Source organism: Nuphar pumila, chromosome 6, assembly GCF_984573655.1.
Source record: "Nuphar pumila chromosome 6, dmNupPumi1.hap1.1, whole genome shotgun sequence".
NCBI lineage: Eukaryota > Viridiplantae > Streptophyta > Magnoliopsida > Nymphaeales > Nymphaeaceae > Nuphar > Nuphar pumila.
The window spans coordinates 45,412,628-45,417,953 of record NC_143254.1 but is presented as its reverse complement, the minus strand read 5'-3'; the positions used below and the strand labels follow the sequence as shown (position 1 = coordinate 45,417,953).

Genomic DNA, 5,326 nt, shown 5'->3' with positions numbered 1-5,326 from the left:
AGTTAATTAGTTGTTTTCTTTTTAGTTAGTAGGCTTAGTAAGTGAATATAGGATTAACATAGTTAGTAAATATAGGATTCACGTACTGTTCTTTCTAGGATTCACTTAATTATCATTCTGCAAGGAGCGATTAGACAGGTGGGTTTTAGAAAAACATAGTTTGTGATTTCCTGTATTTATTTGTTTTAGTATTTTAGAATAGTTTACTTTGTTATTTATTTATTTAGTTATAGAATTCTGACATAGATAGATATCATATCCGTTTGTTTTTAGTTATTGTTATTTGTTTTATTTACATTTTAGTACCTGTGTTAGTTTAGATTTAGGTCGTTTGCTTACATCTGGTCTTAGTACCAGTGTATGCAGGGGCGACGAGGTTCATGAACCCCATTACACCCATTTGTTGACAACCCAGAGAGAATTTTACATTCTCATCGAAGTTCGACAACAATGGCTGGCATGGATCCTCCACCTCCACCCCCAGTTCATCCACGCCCTCTGCGGGAATACTTCATTCCCACAGACTATGTTCAGGCATCCTGCATTCGGAGACCCGATGTAGGAGCGCCTCATTACGAGATTAAGGCCAGCATTATTCAGATGATTCCATCCTTTTATGGCCTTAGTCACGAGGATCCCTACCGACATTTAGATGAATTCCTCGAAATCTGTTCTACAGTAAAGATACAGAATTTCGACGATGATGCTTTGAGATTGACTCTATTCCCTTTCTCATTGAAGGACAAAGCCAAGTATTGAATAAAGTCCTTAGATTCTGTAGAAATAGAGTCCTGGGATCAATTGCAACAGGAGTTTCTTCGGAAATATTTTCCCATTGGTCGTACGAACCAATATCGTAGAGCCATCACTAGCTTTTCAGAGCTAGATGGTGAGCGCTTTCATGAGACCTGGGAGAGAATGAAGGATCTCCTCAGGAAATGTCCCCATCATCAGGTGCCGAAATGGCAACTGGTGCAAAGCTTCTATGATGGATTGTCTGACAAGAATCGTCAGATGATCAACTCTTCATGTGGAGGGACATTCATGCTGAAGAGCGAGGACGAAGCATGGAGGCTATTTGATACATTGGCCGAGAATTCCCTCCACCATGCTTCGAGCTCTCATTCGGATAGAGCCACACCCAGCATTCAGAAGAAAGCTGGTGTTCTTGAGATTGGTCCATCTACTGCACTACAGTAAAAGGTAGACATGATTGCTCAGAAGCTGGACCAGCTTCTCTCAGGACCATCCACTACACAGCATGTGTGTACTCTTTGTGCCAGTCCGGCACACGATATCACTGAGTGCCCTTCGGCAGCTCAGTATCCTGAATTTGTTCAAGAACAAGTTCAGGCAGCTCAGGGTTACGTCAGACCGCCGAATAACCCATTTTCATCGACATATAATCCGGGTTGGCGTAACCATCCCAATTTTTCATGGAAGAATCCACAGTCTTCCACGCAGATGCCTACATCCTCTCAGCCAGTTCGGCAGCCAACTTTTACTCAGTCATTTCAAAGACCGAACTATTCTCAGTCTTCTTCTTCTTCAGTCACTCCCCCGATTCAGCAAGAGTCTGCCCCGCAGACATCTTTCGAGGAGAGACTTCTTCAGGCATTCCAAGAGGTGAAAACCTCTAATCAGAACGCCTTTGAGAAGTGTAGCCAGATTTTGAGCTCGCATACGCAGTCCATTGCGAAGTTAGAATCGCAAATGGGACAGTTAGCTGAGGCTATTAGTAGGAGACCCGAGGGTACATTGCCGAGTCAGGCTGTCATGAACCCGAAGGGCAAGGACCAGATTACTGGAGGCCTGTTTCATACAGAGACACAGCAGCAGGCCAAATCAGTTATGGCTTTGAGGAGTGGACGTGAGTATCACGTCGAGAGCAGAGAGCGAGAGAGTAGAGAGAGGATAGAGGAGCCAGAGACCATTGTTTCACCTACGTCGGCTCAGCCATCATTATCATCAACATCCCCATCTTCATCTTCATTATCTTTATCATCATCATCTTCATCCTCAGTGCAGAAGAAGGATAGGAGTGAGCCTTCTTGCAAAGAGGAGGAGCCAGCAGAGTATATTCCCCCACCACCCTATCCCAAAGCATTAGAGTCTCCTGGATATAGAGGGAAGCAAGGTGCGAAGATCCAGGACATGCTTGACATCTTCAAGCATGTGCAGATCAACCTACCTTTGCTCGATGCGATTCAGCAGGTGCCGGCATATGCCAAATTCCTGAAGGAACTATGTACGCAGAAGCGTAAATCTAGAGAGAGAGTTCCTAACAGGGTCCATCTGACTGAGCAGGTGAGTTCAGTACTTCAGTATCAGACACCACCAAAGCTCAAGGACCCTGGAGCCCCTATGATTGCGTGTACCATAGGGAACATCCGGATAGAACGCGCATTGCTCGATCTTGGAGCAAGTGTGAACATTTTGCCCGGGTATTTCTTTGATTCTTTTGGGCTAGGAGAGATGAGATCGACTCCTATTACACTTCAACTGGCAGATCGTTCTGTCAAGGTACCGAGAGGTGTCTTGGAGGACGTGCTAGTTAAGGTGGATGACTTTTATTTTCCAGTCGATTTCATTATTCTTGATATGGAAGGAGTAGACAGCCAACACCAGACTCCGATTATTTTAGGCAGACCATTCTTGGCGACTGCCAATGCGTGCTTCAATTGTAGGACCGGAGCCATGGATCTCTCATTCGGCAATAGGAAGGTAAAGCTGAATATTTTCAATGCCGCGATGGGACCAGCGGGAGACATGGACTGCTTTCATGTAGACATTGCACATGAGTTAGTGGAGGAGCAACCTGAGTTGTACATCACTGAGGATTCTTTAGATCTGTACCATATAAAGAAGAATAGTGGTGTAGATAGTGTAGATGTGTCTAGAGTGTCGTCAGAGAGACCACCTTGAGGAGATGTCAGTGAGCCTCTTCCACCACTTGCGAAGACCCCCGCCAAGTCCTCGATCGAGTCACCTCCGACACTCAAGTTGAAACCCTTACCGGATTCACTCAAGTATGCATACCTCGGAGATGAGGAGACTCTGCCTGTGATCATCTCGTCCTTGCTCACTGAGGAGCAGGAACAAAGATTGCTGACTATTCTTCAAGAGCACAAGGCAGCGATTGGCTGGGGAGTTGCTGATCTGAAGGGGATTGATCCTTCATTCTGCATGCATAGAATCCTATATCATGAGGAAGTCAAGCCATTTAGGGATATGCAGAGAAGGCTAAATCCCAATATGAAGGAAGTGGTGAAGAAAGAGGTGGTGAAGTGGTTGGATGCCGGAATCATTTACCCTATTTCTGATAGCCAGTGGGTCAGTCCGATTCAGGTTGTGCCGAAGAAGTCAGGACTCATTGTGGTTGAGAACGAGAAGGGTGAGAGAATTCCGATGAGAACCACCACAATATGGCGAGTCTACATCGATTATAGGAAGCTGAATGTGGCAACTAGGAAAAATCATTTCCCATTGCCATTCATTGATCAGATCTTAGAGAGGCTCGCAGGGCAGAGCTACTACTGCTTTCTAGATGGATATTCAGGATACAATCAGGTAGCTGTCCATCCTGACGACCAGGAGAAGACCACGTTTACATGTCCTTATGGCACCTTCGCGTTTAGACGTATGCCGCTCGGGCTCTGCAATGCCCCGGCCACTTTTCAGAGGTGCATGTTTGCTATCTTCTCAGACATGATTGATGATGTGATGGAAGTTTTCGTGGACGACTTTTCAGTGTATGGCTCTTCTTTTGAAGATTGCCTCCAAAAAATCACTCGAGTACTGAGTAGGTGTGCGGAGACCAATCTTGTCCTGAGTTGGGAAAAGAGCCATTATATGGTCCAAGAGGGGATTGTGCTCGGACACATTGTGTTCAAGCGTGGCATTGAGGTTGACAGAGCGAAGGTGGAATCCATTTCCCGTTTGACTCCACCCACCTCTGTGAGGCAGATTCGATCATTTTTAGGGCATGCGGGATTTTATAGGCGGTTCATAAAAGATTTCAGCAAAATCTCTCGACCGCTTTGCACTTTATTGGAGAAAGACCAACCCTGTGTTTTCGGTGAGGATTGTATGAAGGCCTTTGAGATTCTCAAAGAGGCCTTGATTACTGCACCCATTTTGAGACCTCCGGATTGGACTCTCCCATTTGAGATTATGTGCGATGCGTCTGATTACGCTATGGGGGCCATTTTAGGACAACGCATTGATAGGAAGCCCTATGTGATCTACTATGCGAGTAGAACTCTGTCTGATGCTCAAATGAATTATACTACGACAGAGAAGGAGCTACTTGCGGTAGTTTTTGCATTGGATAAATTCAGGTCCTATTTACTCGGTTCGAAGGTGGTTGTCTATTCTGACCATGCGGCATTGAAATATCTGTTGAATAAGAAAGACACCAAACCGAGATTGATTCGTTGGGTTCTTCTACTACAGGAGTTTGATCTCGAGATTCAAGATAAGAAGGGAAGCGAGAATGTAGTAGCAGACCATCTTTCCAGACTGATCGTGGAGACCACGCAGGATCAGAAGCCGATCAGTGATTCTTTCTCCGACGAGCAGATCATGTCAGTCAGTACACCGCAGTTACCCTGGTTTGCAGATATTGTGAACTATCTGGTTTCGAGGCAGATACCTGAGCATTGGAACAAGAATGAGCGTGAGAGATTCCTATCTCTGGTGAGGCACTATTATTGGGATGAACCAGAGTTATTCAAATACTGTGCAGACCAGATCATTAGGAGATGTGTTCCGGAGGAGGAGTACCAGTCCATTCTGAATTTTTCTCATTCATTAGCCTGTGGAGGGCATTTTAGCAGTAGAAAGACGGCTGCAAAGGTTTTGCATTCAAGATTTTATTGGCCCACACTCCACAGGGATGCTCATGAGTTCTGTAGGCGATGTCTTCGATGTCAGCAGATTGGGAACATGTCCAAGAGGGACATGATGCCCTTGCTTCCGATTTTGATAGTCGAGATTTTTGATGTTTGGGGCATTGATTTCATGAGACCATTCCCGCCTTCATGCGGAAATTTATACATTCTGGTGGCGGTTGATTATGTGTCCAAATGGGTCGAGGCTGTGGCAACCAAGACCAATGATCACAGAGTAGTGCTTAAGTTCATTAAGCACAACATTTTCAGTCGTTTTGGTGTGCCACGTGCGATGATTAGCGATGGTGGCAAGCATTTTAGGAATGTACAAATAGCTTCTCTTCTGAGAAGATATTCTGTCAATCATAGATTCACCACTCCATATCATCCGCAGACTAGTGGACAGGTTGAAGTGTCCAACAGGGAGATTAAGC

At 45.3% G+C, this 5,326-nt stretch overlaps 1 non-coding gene across 1 annotated transcript; it reads right to left on the bottom strand.

Moving 5' to 3' along the window:
• Nucleotides 1–853: 853 nt before the first annotated feature.
• On the bottom strand, nucleotides 854–956 carry LOC149834767 (small nucleolar RNA R71). The gene has a single exon (XR_016432877.1). It is a non-coding gene; the product is annotated as a small nucleolar RNA R71 (small nucleolar RNA).
• Nucleotides 957–5,326: the final 4,370 nt, after the last annotated feature.